Source organism: Bombus huntii, chromosome 13 (assembly GCF_024542735.1).
Source record: "Bombus huntii isolate Logan2020A chromosome 13, iyBomHunt1.1, whole genome shotgun sequence".
Lineage (NCBI taxonomy): Eukaryota > Metazoa > Arthropoda > Insecta > Hymenoptera > Apidae > Bombus > Bombus huntii.
Window position 1 is genome coordinate 1,959,962 of NC_066250.1, and position 20,365 is coordinate 1,980,326.

The 20,365-nt window shown below is 39.6% G+C and overlaps 1 protein-coding gene across 5 annotated transcripts in view; it reads right to left on the reverse strand.

Annotated features, from left to right (window-relative positions):
* LOC126872425 (putative polypeptide N-acetylgalactosaminyltransferase 9) overlaps positions 1 to 20,365 on the reverse strand; it is a 292,111-nt gene that overhangs the window by 130,306 nt on the left and 141,440 nt on the right. The window contains exon 5 of one of the 5 annotated variants that reach the window (XM_050632371.1): positions 2,568 to 2,633. The exons of the other annotated variants lie outside the window; for them this stretch is intronic. The gene's annotated coding sequence lies outside the window, so the exon portion shown is untranslated. The remainder of the gene's footprint in view (positions 1 to 2,567; positions 2,634 to 20,365) is intronic. 5 annotated transcript variants of the gene reach the window in all.

Consider the following 20,365-nt stretch of genomic DNA (forward strand, 5'->3'; position numbering starts at 1 on the left):
ATTCGATATTGATTGCGCAACGATTAGTCGCAGTTTAGATTACATAAGTATAAAGAGTGTAAAGTTCAAATATCGAATATTGGCTTGCTCTATGTTACTTATTCCATATAGAATACAATAAAATCGAGAGATATGGCAATAATTAAACGAAAGAGGGAACACAAACGGTTCTTTGCAAATAGTCCGATTAGCAGCTAGTGGAAACTAAGGCTGCAAAAATTCAAGAAACTTCGAATAATAGAAAGTCACGGATTTAATAACTTTTTGCGAATTGGATAAGCGCAGAAAGGTGATTAATAAATCGGATGTTCGGTGAGGCGTGCGTCAAAGAAACGAAACCGTATCCGATAGCATTTTCAAGCGGAGAAACGATAGAAGGGAAGAAGGGATGACTATGACTATATAACCTGTGTGGTTGGAAATTCGCTTCATCGACATCGACAACACGCCACGTCGGCCCAGACCTTCCAAGGGTTGAGATAAAATCAAAGCGAAATCCCTTGAAAATCGCGCTGGAAAGAGAGCCACGCATCCCTGGCGTTTCTGGATCGCGTTTCGATGCTTCGTTCGAGCGGAAGAACCTGCCAGCTATTTTGCCGCGTTGGTCCCTTTCGGCTGAGCTGGCAGAAGCAATCATCTTCCGAAATGTCAGACTTGCCTTGGTCGCAAGATACGAATCTCCAGAATAATTTTTTGAACGGATCGAGTAATAAAATGTGATATTGCACAGTCGCTGGGAAAAATTGTCTGGCTATGCTGTTCAACGGAATAAATAAACGTATCAGGAAACGATAATAAGGCAGATTAAGTTATCCTGATGAATCGATAAAACATCGTCAACTTATTTTTAGCGATAATTAAAATACCACAATACGGTGGAGTTCTGGTTATCCGAGTTCCCTTTAACCAAAGTTTCGTATTATCCGAGGTGCCTCGAACTTTACCAAACTTCAATTTTTTTCATAAGTTTAATATAAAGAGTACAAAAGTGAAAATAGTCAGGCATTTTTAAGACAGTTGATCAAACTCTCAATCAATTGAATAATTGATTAAACTTAAATACATGTGCAATATTGTGTTATCAAAATGTTTTTCACAATTCTGTTGTACAACTTATTGACGACCATGGACCCTTCTGTATTACTCGAATCTTCGATTATTCGAGGTAGATTCGGTCCACGTTCTAAGATAATTACCGTATTCTGAAATAATTCAGCTTAGATTTAAAATTTCGAACAATTTTTCAAATTGATTCTCACGAATCAGCCTTTTTCTCCCCTACATTTTCCCAAATCAAAGTCTTCGCCTTTCTCCTCGGAATATTCGAAAATTCACGGAACTACTCCGCATAGGAAACATGACACAAGTTTTCTAAAAATACGTCGAGCTGCTAAATTATAGATCTTGTAACAACTAGCGCATCGTAGTTTGCATAATATATCGAAATCTGTCCGATACGTCGTAGAGCAAGACATATGCATGGTACATCGTAGAATCTGTCACACGTCGAAATTCGAAGCGTTCAGAGAACGAATCGACGGAATCTTTGAAGAACCTTTGGCTAGTCCAAGTATACGTTAGGCCTTTACTCCGAAATCTTGGCGAATCCAATGATTGAGAGGTTTTAACGGGAAAAACAGATGGTCGTGCGCGAGTGGCCAAGAGCCTACCGAATTTATGGAATGAAATGTAAATTGAATACGCAGTCAACGAGAGCGTCGAGAAACGACACGAGTAAATCGTGCCAGTCTTCTCTTCCCTTTTCTCTTCCCTTCTTATTACCTTCGTTCTCTGTTCAGCGTGCCGATAATTCGCACATAAATTCACAACAAATTGAAATAAAAACCGGGTCGATCGGGATGCAATTTACGTACCTCCCCCCCCCCTTTGAATCCACTTCGCAATGACAAAAAAGGGGGTGAGACTGAATCGAACTGGGAACATGGGGCGAGGAGCAGAGACAGAGGAAGAAGATTGTTTAGTGCCAGGAAACCAATCACGATCCCCCTGGTAATTCCCTTTTCTCGTATTAATTACGAACTTCGGACGTTTCTTCGATCAGATAAACTATCGCGATGGCCGATATAATTGTTGTGGTCGAGTAGCTGGAAATGATTTTTCTTTTCTTTAATTTTTTTGGACCGCAGACTGCTGTAGAGAGGACCGGTATTATCCGTTCTACCGTCGATAGTAGATTCAGAGCATCGGAAAAGATTACATTTGAAAATTTGGAATAATTGTTTATCGTTCTGGCAGAGGAGGTTCGGCTCGTGGAAGAAAATCATTACGCGTGAGTTTGATGTGCAATCGCAGCACTGAGCGATCTTAACGTAACGATGCCCTGGACCTGATGTTGCTAAGGTACTTTTTATAATGCGAGTTAAAACATGCTCACCCTGAACTAGTTACGAATATGTAAGATGTAAAAACATATAGTCAGAGCAGATACTAAACATCGCAGGTTTCTCTTGGAGTCTTTTTCAAGAAAGAATTCGAAAAATAATAATGGATTTCTCGCGAAGGTAATACAAAAATCAATCCAAAGTTATAACCTTATCGCTACTTACGAGCGTTTCAACAGCACCACGCCCAACGCCCAAGCATTTCTACTCGTTTCAGCAAACTGTACGTACCTGCAAAGTTAAAAAAACGAAAATTACTTCTTCCATTAACGTGACCAGGACGCCTAAAACGATACGGTACATGGCTAAGACCGGCGCTTTCGTGATCTCGTGTAACTTGAAACAAAGTTATTGGGACCTCTGTTCCCCATTCAAGCGTACACGCAATACGTTCGTATTAAATCTCGCGTACTTTTAATTTACCGCCCACCACGGTTCGTAATATTTTCTCCTTTCGCCCTGCGATTTAAACGCGCCACCTGATGCCCTTAATGTCCTAACACTGGCATGGTAACGATTTTTACATGCTGAAAGTAGCCATTAGAATACGAAACGAACAACCAAGAATGTTCAATTATTCCTCTGTTAGAAACTAAGTTCTTTTCAAGGGTTTTAAGTCCTATCAACTAAACGGTTATTAGCTATAGCTTAAGATTAACTAGTACGTAAGCGTTACATTAATCTTACAATTAATTTCGATCCCTTTACGAACTCGATCAAGTTGTGAATTTTCTCATTTTTCAGGTTGTCCTTAAGCGGCCCTATCAATCTACGCTTATCACATGAAAGATTATACTTAGGAGAGTGTAAGATTAGATAATCTACTGTAATTGCAGAAGAGCACTCGTTGTATCGAGGAGTTGGTCTTTTGAACGATAGACTGTGGGAATGTGTAATCTTGGTATGTTCAATCTTAATCCGTGAAATATGATCTCTCCTAGCAAATATAGTATTCGTTTTTCCGTTCTTGAAACGGTCTCGGTGATATTTTTACCATAAGGCGGGGCTGTTAGATTCCATTCAGATTCCCACTCGTAATATTAAACTATCTTTTGCTTCTTTTATCGAGTCGTTCATATGTAAGTTGTCGCAGTTGACGGTGTTTAGAGAGTCGGCGGCTTGCTTGACCAGCTTTTTCATTGCCAGGAATTCCAATGTGACAAGGGATTCATATCGGTTTTATTTCTTTTCCTTCTGCGATGGTTTTTCTACATACTGAAAAACGTAGTACTATTTCGATAAAATGATCTAGCAGATACTCGTTTCTCTCTCTCTCTCTCTCTCTCTCTCTCTCTCTCTCTCTCGCTTTGACCCACTTTATTAACTACAATCCTATTTCTCTATTTTTTGCATCAATTACGGGATTCTGGGAAGATAAAGATACCAAGAAAATGAAATAGAAAGGGAGGAACAAGGCAATTTCTAGGAATTTTATCGCGTGCAAACGCCACAACACGGAGTTTTAGATTGAGTTTGCTCGTCATCGATATCGAGCGGATTTATGGCGTCGAACAATAGCGGAAAGGATTCACGCTTTCACCGAACCGCGCGTATACCTCGATCGAGCAGGGAAAAATAGGAGATCGTGAGTAGACGAGGCTGCTTCCTGGGCGAATTAAACGTTTTATGGCGAAAGGCGCAGTCGATTTGAGATTCTAAGGGAAGGGTCAAGAGGTCAACGCCACTTTTCAAAACCCCTCGGTAGTTTCTTACCGATACGATGTAATAAGGTTGTTCAAGTGCTTGCAGCAATTTACGGATCGATCTAGATGTTTTAGTTATTAATATTTTTGAACGAAAGTTTCAGAGAATGTAATCAAACAGTATGTATATCTTTTAGAGAGGAAAGTATTCTCTTTTTATTTTCATCTTTCTATGTACTTTTCGTTAAAGAACGTTCTCCGAGATAGCAGCAATTGAACGACGTTCTTTCCTCTTTAAAGATATTTTATAGTTTTCGTGTTTTACTATAACAGAAACTCCGATAAAACTTCGTTTCAACAAAAATGAATACTAACTTAAAAGAACGAAGAAAACACAGCTTACAAACATTCTCAAAATATTATCGAATCCACGAAGAGGAATTGCAAGTAAAAAGGGATTTAAATACACGAACCACCCACTTTATAAATTTAAGTATATTATTTTAAGCGTATATTTTAAATGCTAATGACGATTTTAAACTGGAGAAGGAAATCTTTGTTTGATGAAATTCTCAAAATAACTACAAAAAAAAAAAAAAGAAAAAATAAAAAGCACTCGAACTTGCTCGAAGACATTTTCATTTTATCGTCCATCTTAGAGTCTGGTACTTCCAAGTGGCTGTGGAATATTATTGTGTAATATTTCCCGTCGAATATAGGTTCAAAACGTCGCGGTTGAGCAACTCTATAAAATTGCTGCCTGTTATTTCCCCGATACGATGACGAAACGTAAACGGAGAGAGGATCAGAATTTCCGGTTTCCGGGGCAAGTTTAACGACACGAAGCGCATAAGCCACGCCGATTATCAAACACCGTTGAAATTTAATCACGACAGAGGATCTCGATGTTTTGCACTTACGTAATGCGCGTACTTGTCTCACAAACATTATTGAATTCTTACGAATACGAGCAAACTAGTCGCTGCACGAGAATTACTGCGTTTTATGGCTACTTGCATTTCCCTATCTGTATGTCATCTGACATTGTTATGTAATTCTGTATAATTTTCCGCACAAATGATAGATAAACGCGGTAATTTTTTTAATAGATTGCGAATTTTGACCTACTAAACGATCATGTTCCTCGTACTTAGAAATGCACGTTAAATGCATATTTAAAGATAAGACAGATTATGTACGGCACTGTAATAAATTTATGTAATATCTAGGCGAACATGGGGAATTGTAATTTGCATAAGTAATTAGCGATTGCAAATAATAAAACTAGAATCGCTATTAATACAGTCTATTACTTTATTTCTCATCTCATCAGATATAAATACAACCGGCATAAATCTCCATTGATTATCGGTAAATGAGCTAAATTTCCATAAATTAATCACGCAACAGTAAACATGCATACCTGAGCCGTTTCTCGATCGTGTAAAGAGGTATTCGCGAATTTCCTGTCGATGTTGCGTGTTTAAATCGAGCATCTAAAATAAGTTGCTCAACGGAAAGAATATATCTTTTATGAGAACGATGGAACACGTAAACACGATAACAGGACTTCATAAATGCTTCCCTTTTTAAACATTAAAGTCGATATTCTAAACAGCTTCCTCGGAGAAGAACCTCCGTTTTGATTTCTTTCCCTGATACATACAAGTAAAACTTTTTGCCTCCGCGGAGCATTTACGAGCAACTAGAGACACTTTCGTCGTTAGATATTATCGTATGTTTTATCTGCGTGAACTTTAATAGAGTTGCACCTAGATTTTCGCTCGTTGCACCTTCTTGCAGCGTGATTTATTGATATTCCGAAGTGTGTCTCGATATAGACACTCGTTTTCATTGCTTCAACTTTGAAATTATTCAAAATATTATTTTGCAGTCTCTTATCCGGAAGAATATCGTTCACGAGAACGACGGAATATAGAAACACGATAACTTCATAAATGTTTCCCTTCTGAAACATTAAAATTGATATTCCAAGCAGCTTCCACGAAGAAGAAGCTCCCTTACGATTTCTTCTTCCGATATAAGTAAAACATTTTGCCCCTGCAGGGCATTTCTAAATAATTCTCGTCATTCGCTAAACAAATAAGAACGTTACATTTTCAAATCGATATATCGATTGACTTAGAAAAAATACAATGTCAATGAAATCATTGTAAAAGCGGTCGTAGATAGAGCGCAGATACCGTACCACTAACCCACTAAATCCTTCCACACACGTTTCACCACTACCGACATCAACGTGCAAACACATAGTCATGCAGAGGCTTTCCTCGAAACCGCGCAACCTCGTGAATCTTTACGTTCCAGTCCATAATAGAATATCCAGAAGGTTTCACGCCGTCGAATTACCATACTGTCCCACGCTGTCAGCCTTCCGTGGCCACTTCACAAAAGGAGGCTGTCGCAAGCGTGCTCTCGCGTCAAAAGTAGCTCCCTTGGAGAGAACGCTGTGCGCTAAACCAACAGAAAGAGAGAGAAAGGGAGAGGAAGAGGGGGAACGAGAGAGAGAGAGAGAGGCGAGGTGAGAAGCGAGTTACCGTTGACGAACTTTATTAAACTATTACCACGCGAAACTCGTTAAATACCCACGAGGCAGGCATCTCGAGCCTAGACGATGCGGTTTGACCGTCTAATTTCAGTCGACAGACGGGATATTTGCGTGACGCCGCTGGCATCTTCACGCTCCGCATGTCGAAGGCACGCCACGAGAATTCGCGGATCGAACGGAGGTTGATCCACGCGTACGTGTGCCTATCTCATCTCATCGAATCGATACGCCACATACTCCAGGCTTTAATAACGGGGTCAGAAATTCGTCGACCGGCTCGTTAACGCCGGATAAATCCTGTCGTTTCTGCTCCATCGATCGATCAATCGATCCCCCTTCTTTCCTCTATTCCTTTCTTTCGTTCGTTAATTGACCGATTCGTTCTCCAGATGAAAAAAACGCCGCCTCTTTTTTCCAAAGCTTCCACTCTCTCAGAAGTATTGACGTTTGATTGATTATCGCGGCGTTGTCGATGTCGATTCCGCAAATGGGAGACGCGAGGATCGCCTCCAGCCAAGGACGGGATCTATGGAACGAAATCCGTGATTGATGCTTCCGGGAAAACCGGCATCATGAAGACTCGGATTAACGCCGCCGTTGTTACGGTCGATAGCCCGATGACATTTTTGCTTCGACATTTTACGGTCGTTGCGTTATTTGGTTTCGCTTAAAATCGACACGGTTTCCAGTGTTTCGTGAAACGAAGAGCGGTTTCGGGAGCATTAGCTGCGCATGCAGCAGTGATTTGGAAGTTTGCAGAGAACTATAGGCTTTACCGTAAATCTTTCGAGCACATGTATTTTTTATTTAACATAAACCGAGGTATCATTCGACCAATTGACTTTCTCCGCTAGGATTTACAAAATTTGTCATATACTTTCAATCTTACGGAAAGAACGTGCGGGAAACTTTGATAAAACGTATCATCTCATGGAATATCGATCAGTGTGCAACAGCCGCATCTGATTTTTATTCTGCCACAAAATTTCCGAAATTTAGAATTTTTACATTCGCGCGTTCATTCGTTCGTATCGAATAATAACAATTCCAATTATGCTCAACTTTGATCTCTGCAAAATGTAGAACATTGCAACGGGAAATTTTCAGTCCGATTGCAAGGTGAAATTTGCTGACACTGCGTCGAATCACGATATCAAACTTTTCTTAAACTCCAACACCAACAACGCCAAGTCGCGAACTCATCGTTCGAATCTCCAACAGTCGTCACAAATTCGCTGAACTCAACGAGCTTCGGAGAACTCCCTGACGTTACACGCTCATCCCTGGCCAGGGAACGTTCGTCCCTGGGCAGGGAACGTTCAGGCTGCATTCTCGTTCTGCTAACGCAATTGTTACATCCACGTCGGATCGCGTTTCCGCGAGCGTCGAGGGAAGTTGTATAAGCCTCTGAGCGCAAGAGTAAAGTTGCCATCGACAGATTCGATAAGTTTATTAGTCGGCGGCGCCCGAGGCCGAGAATCCGGATCGAGATGATTATCCTGGGGTCCCGGGAAGATGATTTCTAGTTTCTACCAGAACTTCAATAACGTCCGGCAGGATTGTTCCAACGAATATTTCAGCCTCGCTATGTTAACGTAATTTTCGAAACTTTCGTCTTGAGTGACATACTAAATGCGTAACTGTAAATTGAAATTGCCGGGGAATAAGGATGGTACGACGTAAGGCTTGTTTCCTCGTGATACGTTGTTAAACGTTGAACATATGGTGAAACGGCACATGAATTATTTATGATTTATGAGAGATGGTAGTTGCGAGCTGAAATGTATGGTGCGAAAGGTTATCAACGTAGAGTGAAGCAAAATATTTTAATTGGTATAGAAAATATATACTTTTCGGAACCTGTATCTCAAGTGTTTCGTATTGAATCACACTGTATAATAATCAATCAAACAGTACGTCTATTCATAATTACTAAGATGCAATTTTCTTCAAAATTAGCATCTAAGTTAATGCTACCGAAATCGACACCTCGAGATTCAAATATTATTGTTAATATCTTCTTTAATCATTGTAGTATTCGAACTCTAATGTGTTCGTAGTAGGTGCTGGTAAACCAGTTTTTTTAGTTTTTAATTTTTAAAAGTTATATGGGCGGAATATCGTTATAATGGTCAATTATATTTGATAAAGTATATGCACTCGACTATCTCGTTAAATGATTAAAGTTGACTTAACGCGATAGCAATTAAAATATTTTAATGCTTTTCTAACACTTTCCACGTCGGCCAACCAACCCCATCGTCGGGGTTAGTAGACTTACAGTATGAGGTAGGCTGACTATATGACTATACGATCAGATAAGAAAACGTCATTAGTAACTTATCTTAATGATGATACATTCTCTCATACTGTATAATAAACTAAAGATTTATGTTCAATAAATTACACGTAAATTAAAATGTATTTATGAGTTAATCAAATTTAAACAGATCATAAAAATCGCTTTCCTAATAACAAAATAATGATTGAAACTTTCATAGGAAAAACTTAGAGTATTAGAAAGTATCATTAAAATGATACTTCAATCATGATCTTCACAGTCTGATATATAATTCTTGTACTTGTAAAAAAGTAAATTTCCTTTTACGTATCTTGAGTGAATCGACATCTTACACGAAATACATTGAGCCCAGACTTACGTAAATAAAAACGGACGTTATTAGTCAACCAGCATCGATAGATCATTTTGATTTCGATATTTCACGTAACTAAATTGCTGATGTATTTTAAAAAATACTGTTACGATAGGTCGTCTAGTAAAGAAACTTTAAAATATATCTCTAATATTTATTCTGATGTTTATTCTGTATATAGAACGCGAAAACATAAAATCTCTATGAACAAATATTTACTTATGTAACCAATTTTGCGACGAACGTCGATAACTCTCAATCGTAAAGCTACGGCGTCGAAAACAAATGAACGTCAAGCGACTCGTTTCTGTCGTTTAATAAATTTTTCCGCGGTGGAGTACACGTCAATGCAAACTTATTAACAATTAATCAACCTATCCCAACAAGCAGCCAACTTCGGTCTCCGTTGTACGAAGCCCGTGGAGGCAACTCGCGATAAGTACATCTTCGTTAATTCTCTAATTTCCCGCAAAACCAAATTGCGCATTTAAGACGCCATAATCTTCATGTTACATCACATTACTGCAAGCAGCTGAAAGCGGCGAGAAGGTCCCGAGTGGATTTTTGCACGGCGTTCAAATACTCGCGAAACGACACGCGGAATCGCGAAACTTATTACGTTACACCTGTCGCGCGAGCGCCGTATTTCAGCGTCGCGCTGCGAATAATTGCTTAATGAAAATTCAACGACGTTCCTTCGCTGGAAAAAGGAAAACATCCGCCGTGAACGTAAAACGTCGACGGGCCAGGTCGCATTTAAATTCCACATCCAGTCGCAATAACCGCCGGGGACGAATCACGGTACAATAAGTGGAGCCAGATGGTGCCTCCTAATAAGCGGCGCACCTTTCCACCCTTCGTCACCGAGCCACCCCTTTGCCAATCTAATTCGACCTGCTTCCAAGCCCGCGCCAAAGCGGATGCGGCCTAGCGGCTTCAATTAACAAATTCTTGTCGAGGCAATCTCAACGGCACTAATTAGGCGGCGACAAACGGAAGGTACTCTACGTTAGGTTGCACCCTGAATAGGGTGATTCGTTTAAAAATATTAGACCGAAAGGATGGCTAAGATGGCATGGAATTTGTGAGATTTACAAGGGGTGGAAATGAGAACCATTTGTGATTAAATGGAGGCGTTTTCGGTGGAATAATTTCGACCATCCTGTCCGTGAAATGGGCTGAATTGGATAATAGCGGTAGGATGAATTTTGGTAGGTCGAAAAACTGAAGTTTTGTCTAATAAAGACAAAGGCTTGTTTTCCTCGAGTGTTTTCGCATTTTTGTCAGAATGAGCATTTAATGATACTTACATTTAATTAATATAAATATCTCGAAAACTATCGGTGATATGAAAAAAGGTTTGAAAAAAATGTCGTTCGATTTTCAGGGAGAAAATATATCACGTCGATATTTATTTTACCTTGCAACGATCGTGAAAAACTCTGTGAAGATCAGGGTTGTATTCTTAAACAGGAACTATTGCATATTCTTGTAGTCTAGATCAAAACATTTCCAAAACACTACTTGTAGTTTGCATGAATTACTATAGAGGTATCAAATCTTTTGATCTACCGCGATGCCGCCGGCATTGGCGTTATCTAGTATACACTAGGTTGGTCAGCTTGCTCGATCAAACATCATTGTAGCTCTAAAAGGAGCCGATTGTGTATGCACTGTGTGTTTGTACTAAATATTATTCCTCGAACGACTAGTCGCTTGTCCTACATGTTTGCCATCGAAAAATATACAACTTCCCATTCTTCTAAAACCTTAATATCTCGATAACGGTGTATGCAGAAGTACAGGTAAGCAGTGTTTTGACGTCGACTATAAGAATATGAAATAAAAGAATATATTCAGACTTAAAAATATAATCTTAACAAAAAAAAGTATAATCTTTGCAAGGCGAATGCACGGCAAAATAAATATCATCGTAATACGTCCCCTGCGGAATCGCATAACGTTTGTTTCAAACATTCTCTTGCATCGTTCATAGTTTGCCAGATATTTACGTGTTTCCAGATAAAACGGACACTTTGTATATTTACTAGTTCAGGAGGATCGTAAGATTTATCCGAGTTTCACGGTTACTCCGAACGTCAGCCGGTCACCTCTCAAAACCCAACAGTGTCCCCAATCGTCGACCAAACAAATGCAACCCTGGAGGAATGGCGCAGGGAGCAATAAACCAAGCGAGCGTCGTCAAAGATTCACGAGGTCGATCTCTTTAGCAAAACGGTCGCAAGGAAGGTTGAGGGAAAGAGGCAATCAAATAAAATGCAAGATCGTGCCGAAGCGATCTCGATCAGTCATAAGCTACGTGAACGAAGGTCAGAGGAGCAAAGGAGGATCGTCCAGTTCTCGGTGGAGTCACCGGCAATTCGAACACCGTTAAGTCCCGCGAGAGTCTATTTCGCGTGCCCTCACGAGGTCTCTAAAGACACCTTCACATGCCGTCGTGATCAGTCGTTCCACGTAATACCATCTCGTGTTTGCGCCCGAGAGTTCGATGCCCGACACCCATAGCATCGTCCGTTCCTTCCTCTCTCACTTAATCCTGCCTTTAACCCCTTCCCTAACCCCTTCTCTCTCTCTCTCTCTCTCTCTCTCTCTCACTCACTCTCACTCTTGCAACCTTTTCATCGTCTCTTCTTCACCGACACTCGAACCGATCTTCTACTTCTCTTGCTCTCTTAAATTGCCTTTCTCCTCTCTCTGTCTATCTTCTAGCCCTTTAGCCTCGTTATTCTCGTCTCGTTCTTCGTTTAATCTTCAGACGTTTTCCTTCCTCCTCTTCTCTTTCCCCTCGCTCTTTGGTTTTCTATCTTGCAAGAGCAAGGCCGAGGAACGGGCCGTGAGATTGAGAGCAGGACTTTTTAACGACTTCGCATATACGTACGATGTACCTCTTCCACTTTGGTAGAGGAGCTTCGAGCACGACCCAGCCTCCGAGGAGAGACCCGGACTTGACGATAATAGGATCCCGCCAGGGAGAAGGCTCCACGCGGTGTCTAAGTGCCTTCTAATCGGGTTTCCTCCGTCGATCGTTTCTGATGGCTCCACGAGTCGTCAGGGATTCTTGGATACTTCATGGGTGATGATCGGAATGAGTGCGTGACTCGTTCGAGGGACGTTCGTAGAGATTGTACGGGACTTTTATGTTGGACAGTCGACGGGTAGGACGAGTTTCGCTTTAAACTGTCAGTGCTTTAATTCCTACTGACTCACTTGCGTTGCTTCGTGTTATATTTATTTATATGCATATAAATTTCTGTTTTTTTTACGTATGTAATAATGATGATTCCTTTTGCATCTTGTAGAGCATGTTTTCCAATTGGACCTGTTAAAAGATTCTTCAAAACAACTCCAAATTGTCAAAGTTATGAAAATTATTAATAATTCTCACGCGTCATGCGCGATGAACGAACTGATTCGTAGGGACTATCTTAGTTTCTCCAATCTTACAACGCGGGTGTCGATTTTTAAAAAATTCCTCGAGGACGACGAACTCATGCTGGAATGAGACAAAAATAGTCGGCATAACCGATCAAGTAGATTATCCAGTATAAATCGATCGACTTAGCGATAAAAATGAAATGCCTCTACAATTTCCATTCGAATAAAAAAGAAACTTATATATTACTCTCTAATCATACGTTATATGAGTATAATTCTTATTTTTTCTTATGAGACATAACGCTGCGTCTTGTGTAATCAATTCCAAAACGTTTCTGCCTAACCATAAATTACTACCACGAGGGTAATCGACAAAAAGGAACAAGTATTGCTCTAAACGATTCATCCAAACGCGTAACACGCTTCGACTACGTGAACCAACCTACGTTTAACAAGAGGTAGGAACCCGTGTACATACAACAACAACAAAAAAAAGGAAATTGTAAAGGCAGGATTATAAATAACTTTAATCTCGTAAGATATTTCCAATGCGGAAATTACTAATTCTCGTATACACACAAATTTCAAATCCTCTATCCTCTATCTATCCTCTAAAAGATTAAGAGAAGTAAAAGTACACAGAATGCGCGTAACACACAAAATGAGTTTGTGATAGTGAAACGAAGATTATAGAGAGGAGAGGAACGTCCTATCTAACCGGCTACACGAATCTAGATCAATTACGTAGCACATGGGCCACGTGTTTTGAACTCAATCCCTCGGACAGAGTAGATTGAGTAATGCACATCGAGCTGCATTGACTGAATGACAGTCTCTGCTAAATTGACAGCCTTCCGGTTGCATGCTATCAGACTATTATGGGGCTACGTGGCTAGAAACATGCCGGAATGTCATTCTTACTCTTCTTGCCACGGGACGCATTAGCGTTGCAATAAAATTACGTAACATTTTATTTTAATGTAACTGTCGGCAACATTTCTCATCGACTTATTGTTGTACGTCAAATATAATATGGTTTCCTGAACGTTCGAACACTTTTTGGAGCGGTAACAAATGTTATGTCAGTTAGCAGAACAAGGCTTAGAAGACTTAATGCCAGCAAAATTGGAGAGGTGGAAGGAATAATAATGGTCGTCAGCTAGAGAAATCATTGAGTTTGTGTCTTATTTAAAAGCGTAAAGTTTTTCATTAAAAGATTAAGACCTAGGCAGAGGAATGTCTTATATATTCTTGAATATCACGCGCATTCTATGGATTTTTAGCTTACTTAATTTCTTACGAATGGAAAAAATCTATAACGCAGATATAAACAACATGGCACATTGTACGATTGCCAGAATTTCATAAATATCTTTAGCCAAACTATAGCGTCACTGAAACATTCTCTTGGGCGTTCTGTATGACAATGTCATGTTGTAACTTTTCTTTGTCAATACTTTTATATTATGTCTACTTCTTACGTGTCTATTCTCATTCTTTTTCTTTTTTTTTTTTTGATACATATGTATCTCCTGCTTTTTCTTAATTCCTTTTTTTTCTCGTCTTTCATGTCCCATTAATCTATCATATCTAAGGATTTATCCCATAAACAGATAAATAAATAAATAGTAAGAAGCTATAATAATTTACACATGAACGATTTTCATGATTTCTATATAATTATGCTAATGTGGAAATCGCCTCTTGACTTGACCAGAGCTGTATAAAATGCCTATCGTACAAGCTGGCTGTCCCTCCAGGGATGATCAACCATCGTTAGGAAAATTGCCAAATGTGAACGTTGCCTCGATAGGAATTATTTCGATAAAGATTATTAGCCGTGACGGTAAAACGTTCCTGTCCGCTGTCCTGTTCCGTGGGAAAATACACATGTGGACGAGCCGGCGTGGATAACGGAGACATGCGGGACACAGCCGATATAAAATATGTCGTTTTTATTTGCGAACAGATGAGTAGATTAAGAATCGTAAAATGAGAGTGCCCGTGGGCAATTATGGTCTGCGCTTTTATCGTGACGCGATTTTAAATAGTAATTTTACGGTAACTGGGAATAACATTTGACACGATGGGCTTCGCTTCATTTGATCAATTTTGACTTGCGAAAGCGCGATAAACGGTAAATCTAACAGTTCTAAAACGCATAACGTATACCGAGATACTTCTGTCAACCTCTTACGATGCAAGATTACCTTTCCAACTAATCTTCTGTGAGGAATATGAAATATATTTCCCGAGAAAACCAAGCTTCAAATGATCGTAGACGATATGTCGAGTACGATGTCCCCGTTTCAAAAGACTTACTGCCGTTTGAATTATAGCCAAGTATTTACGAAAGAATTGATAAAAAGTTACAGTAAAAGAAGCGATAAAAAGAAAGTGCAGCCTTCGATCGTACATTCGCTGAACGCCATCGATTAACCAGCTTACTTCATAGCTGTAATAAATCAACCTAGACCTCGATCAAGGTACGAAAATCACGCAGGAAATTTTGGAGAAAGGCTTTAATCGCCGGTGGATTAGCAGTAACACGGATAATCCGTGAAATTGCGTGGCAAAGCGAGAGCAAACACAAAGGGTCAGTAGCCTGAACGTGTTGCAACGAGCAGCAGCTTGCTGGCCTCGCAAACTGGTTTCGCGCGAGTCAAGATCTAGATCGCGACCTTCTGCAAGAACTGCGACCTCGGGACTCCATTCGCCGATGAAACTGGCAGTCGAAACGCGAAAATAAAATAATAACCGAACGAAAGCGATCGATCGATACTAATTTCTGATATTCGATGAAAAATAATCGCTACCATCGTCCAAGTATTCGATCGAATAAAAATAGAGAGAATATACGCAGAATCCTCGCGTTACTCGTAATAAGGATGCAAATTTTATTTGTCCGTATAATAGTCAGGCTTCCATTATTTTTCATTCACAGTTACCCGTGGCGCGTAATATCAAACGTTGCTTGATATTACTCGTAAACGGGGTAACGTAATGGTTTATAAGCAGATTATATTAGAATAAGCGATCATCGACTATTTGGTTACAGTAATGAAACCATGCCGCGTTTTAAACGATGGTAAACGAGATCGTTATTTCTTTGCGTTAATTGCGATTCAGGTGATCACGTTACCATCTCGTTAGTTTATAATTTAACAAGATTCAACGGATTAACTATTTAGCATATTACATAGGGAGAATCATAATCGTGGTACGCGAGCATGATAAATTCGGTTTTACTCCGTCGGGGCTCGTCATATTTGTATTTTCAATCGCACGAATCTGCATACGAGTGCATAGAAATACGAGTTTCATTCCCGTAAAATCGCAACGATCGCGCGCTACCAAATGTTGGCTGTAAATCACTCGATGTCGCATTTTTACAACTGAAATGATTTTTCCCTTGATCTGATAATATCCCTGCAAATGAATATAAATCGTCGGTAATAAAAAATAATATTTTTAGTACCAAATATCCAACATTTCGTCGAATATTCCGTATTACAAAATTTAACGAATTCAATTTTTCAAGCTGGAAATTTCGTGTCGCTTAAACGCGCTTTATTTTTAGTTGTCTATTAATGACGTTCTCGCGCTGATCATTCACAAAAAGCAACAGACGTATTACGATTTAAGGAGCCAATTCAATCGTGCGTACAATTTATGAAGAACGAAACACGGATAATACGAAGAATCGTGGCTGTTCCATACTTGGACTTGTAACTGGCTTTCAGCGACGATCATTCTTATTCCATCACACACGGTCAAACGTCCGCGAATCAAAGTCCCTTTGTCTGGCCGTTCCTCAATTATGAACGAGAGTGACTGACAAAATCGCAAAAGCGAAATGTTCACGGTGCATAAATGCGCAATGAACTTTCCGGGAAATTACGCAGCGTGAGATTGTGCCCGAAAATTGGCGAATCGTGGTCCGTGATATGCCGGAGTTCATTTCGCTCCGTAATGGCGGTCTAAATACCAGTAAAACCATTCGCGCGATCACGATTGTTATCGAACGTTTTTCCTATTTCGCTTTTCTCTTTGCCTCGGTGTACGTACTCGTATTTCTCGGCTGGACGAAACATTACCGAAAAGCAGCGAATGAAATTTATATTTTATATCTCTCACTGACTGGATATCTTTACGCGCGGTCATTTCCGAATTTGAAACATTTTGATCGTAATACGTGGAATGTAAATCGTGTTTTCGGTCGGCGGCACTTTTCACAGCAGAGATATAATTTTATAGGTTTTATATCGAGATTGGCGATTCGACGATCAAGCGTTATGTTTAATATCCGTAGCCGATTAAACTGTAATCACCGAGAATTATACTCGGATTTATTTTTAAGGTAATCTACAAAAATTTAGTTTGTTTGAAAGTTTTAATATTAATATATGTAAATTCGATGTAGATACAAAAAAAGAATTATCGATCTTAAGCAGAATATAAAAAAGTGCTAATCGATGAAACGGTATATACAGTTAACCCTCTATAATCAGAAATCTATTTATTTGTGATAGGAAAAATTATATTTGATTACAGTTTCTTATACCGATTTGATTGATTTATTTGATTTGATCGATATCGACGTAATGATACAGCATTAAAATACATTAGTAAGGTAATAAAACGAAAGTGAAATTATAGTACTTCCTATACTTTACCCTATTTTATTCCCTGCAACAAGTAATACGGATATTGCAAACCGGCTCTCGATGTACAAGTGGTTGGTTCGGGTAATGGATTGTGAACAACAAAGTTTCGTTCCAAATTTACTCGGTCAAAAATAAAAGGAAGAAAGAACGGGATAGAGAAGAACGTGAAAAATGAGTGGAAGTTTCGAAATTCACGTCTGGTGCACGAACGGGCCAGGTAGTTAACCGAGAGCCGTTTTCAATCAAATCCTGCGGCCGATAGGAGATTTAAATTCGTTTCGACGTAAATGAGTCCACTTCCCGTCTCTCTCCTGTGCCACGATTTCGATCGGAATTTTACCCCGACAGAAAAGATCCACGAAAAATTCGCCTCGATTCTTCAGGCGATACTTTGATTTATTTTTACATTCCAGTTTCTATTCTGCTATATTGACAGAGATGTCTGCGGAAGAGAGAAAGAGGGAGGTAGAGAAAGAGAGAGAGAGAGAGAGAGAGAAAGAGAGGAAGGGAAATACCGTAGATTCAAATTATTATAGAATTTGAAGTGGAAAAATTCAAGCCGCAGAATCAAAGAAATTGACACAATTTCACGTTCAATTTTAGAACTTAACCGGAATTATTAAATTGGTAGAAGCAATATGAAAAATTACGAAGGTTGATAAAAAACAAAATATTACCATTAGATATAAAATTAATTATGGGACGGATTATCGTGTAACAGCGATAGAATTTTTTTCGACCAGCAAATTCTCTAATTCTGTGCTTTCTAGAAAAACTTAATACAGATAAATAATGGAATAAAAATTTGAGATTCGATCACTGGAGCAATTTGCAAGAAAACGAACGTGCTTTGTCCGAAACTGATTATTTTAATCGATATATTTATACACCAAGATATTAATATATCAATTAGTTTGTCGCTTATCGTGCACGTTAGTTCAAAAAGTTATTAAACGTGGCAGTTTAAAGAACTAATAAACGATCAAAAAAACTGAAATAAAAAGGGATTACGTTTACATTTCAAGGCTACATCAACATCTTAGAAATTTAGATTAATCTAAGAAAAATTCATAAATATCATTTGCTTTCGTTGTCGTTACGCGACAATCCTTCCTCGAAAAATCAGAAATTAACGCAGAAGAGAAAGGACGAAAGGAATCACCACGTCACGTGCTTCCACTTTACAATCTCCAGCATCGATTCTATAATTTCGAGCGTGAAATTAGGCAAGTACCCGACTGGCAGAGCAACGTTTTGCAAATCGTCGTTCTGATCGATCTAAAGGCTTGGAACGCGTGGAGCGGGCCGATTTGCAATCGAGAATGAAGCTCTTGATGGCTAGAAGATCGGAGAAGAGTTTACCTCGCGTCTTAATCCGGCGGGAATTCCGTTGGATCATCGAAAGCGATTCGCCTTCACCTCTGACCTTCCTGCATTCCTGTTTCTCGGATCCAACAGGCCTGGCTCCTGCCAGCCAGCCATCTCAAGGATCTCTCCTTTTTCCTTTGCGAATCGAAATGGCCGCACCGCCTCCATATTCTGCCTTTCGAGAATATATTACCAACGAAGATGAAAGGCACCTTTATCTGAATTTCTAGCGAGCTACGGGATCGCGACTGGATGGAAAATTCTGATGACGTCGGGGACATCGGTTAGCGACGACAAATTCTTCCACTGAATATGTTTATTAATAATTTTCCACTCGGCAGGTTCCCGGATCGTTTCGTATCCCCGGTGGTTGCTCGATAAGAGACTTCGCTTAAAGATCACACGAGCACGTCAAATATTTTTAAGGTTTTTTTTTACCAGATTACGCGAGAAAGTGGCCGGTGAATTTGCTTCTTCGCCCTTTCCAAGCCACCGGGGATTTTTTTCTTTTTCCTTTTCGATAACAGAGAGGTAATGGCAGAGGAGCGTTTTATCTAAATAGCTTCGGGAACTTCACGTAGAAAAGCAAATTTGTATTCTATTCGATTCTTCGAGGCTTGAGTTTCAATGTGATTTTTCAGTAGAGTCGATGCTAGGGTCTGAGAATTATTATCGTTATTGATATAAAAGTTTCACTTATCTAAAAGTCTCATAATGTGCTGGGAAAATGTATTTTCCTTCCTGTATCGGTGTTTTCAGAGATTAAATCTAATTCGTGCTAGTCTAGGATATTTAAGATGTTATTAATATTTTCTCGAATTATTCTCAATCGGGTGCTGCGGAACAGACGCAGGTGGCACAGTTATCGATTAAATCCCAAGTTAAGGAAACAAAGTGACCAAGTAAACAGGCAGATAAAAAAGAAAGCACTTCGAACAAAATCGATTCCAGCAGTCCGCTGCTGGTAGATAATGAATTATGCAAATTTGCGTGGACCGCCACAGTGAGTTTTCGAAATCGATGGAGAGCGTACATTTTCTCGTAGAAAAACGCGCGGCTCGCGAAAAAAGAGAAATTCGTGGATCGCGCGTAGCGTATCATCGTGACTAGTCGTTTGCCCGATGTGAAAAATTTCCAGCCAGTTGGACAAATTATCGGATATTAATTCTTCGTTTTCTACCGTGCAACCTCGACGTTGTCCGATGCATAAAGACAGAGAAAATGGTTCGAGGGAAAGAGAAAGAATTATTTCACCGACGCTGTCGACGACGCAAGTATTCTTTTACGCTGATCTAACGCCGTGACACTTCTCATTCGTTCACTACAAAAAAAAAAAAAATGGATAAAACCGTTTCGAGTTTCGAACTAATTTTTAATAGAAGCGATTGCCGTGTTACGTACGTAATGTAGAAGTGCCAGAAACTAGAAAAAATAAATAAATAAAGGACAGGAAAGATATTCGCGAGGGACTGATTTTTGGTAGATATTGGTAGAATGCGTGAAACAAAACGAGAGTAAAAGGATCGTGGAAAAAATCGCAGGTGACGCGTCATCGAGAGCAACGTTGGAAATTTGGCCAGTTTCGACGAATTACCGTTATTAATTCTCAGTTTTCACCGTCGACCGTGCACTTGCCATTATTCAAAGCTACCGGAAGCCACGTGGA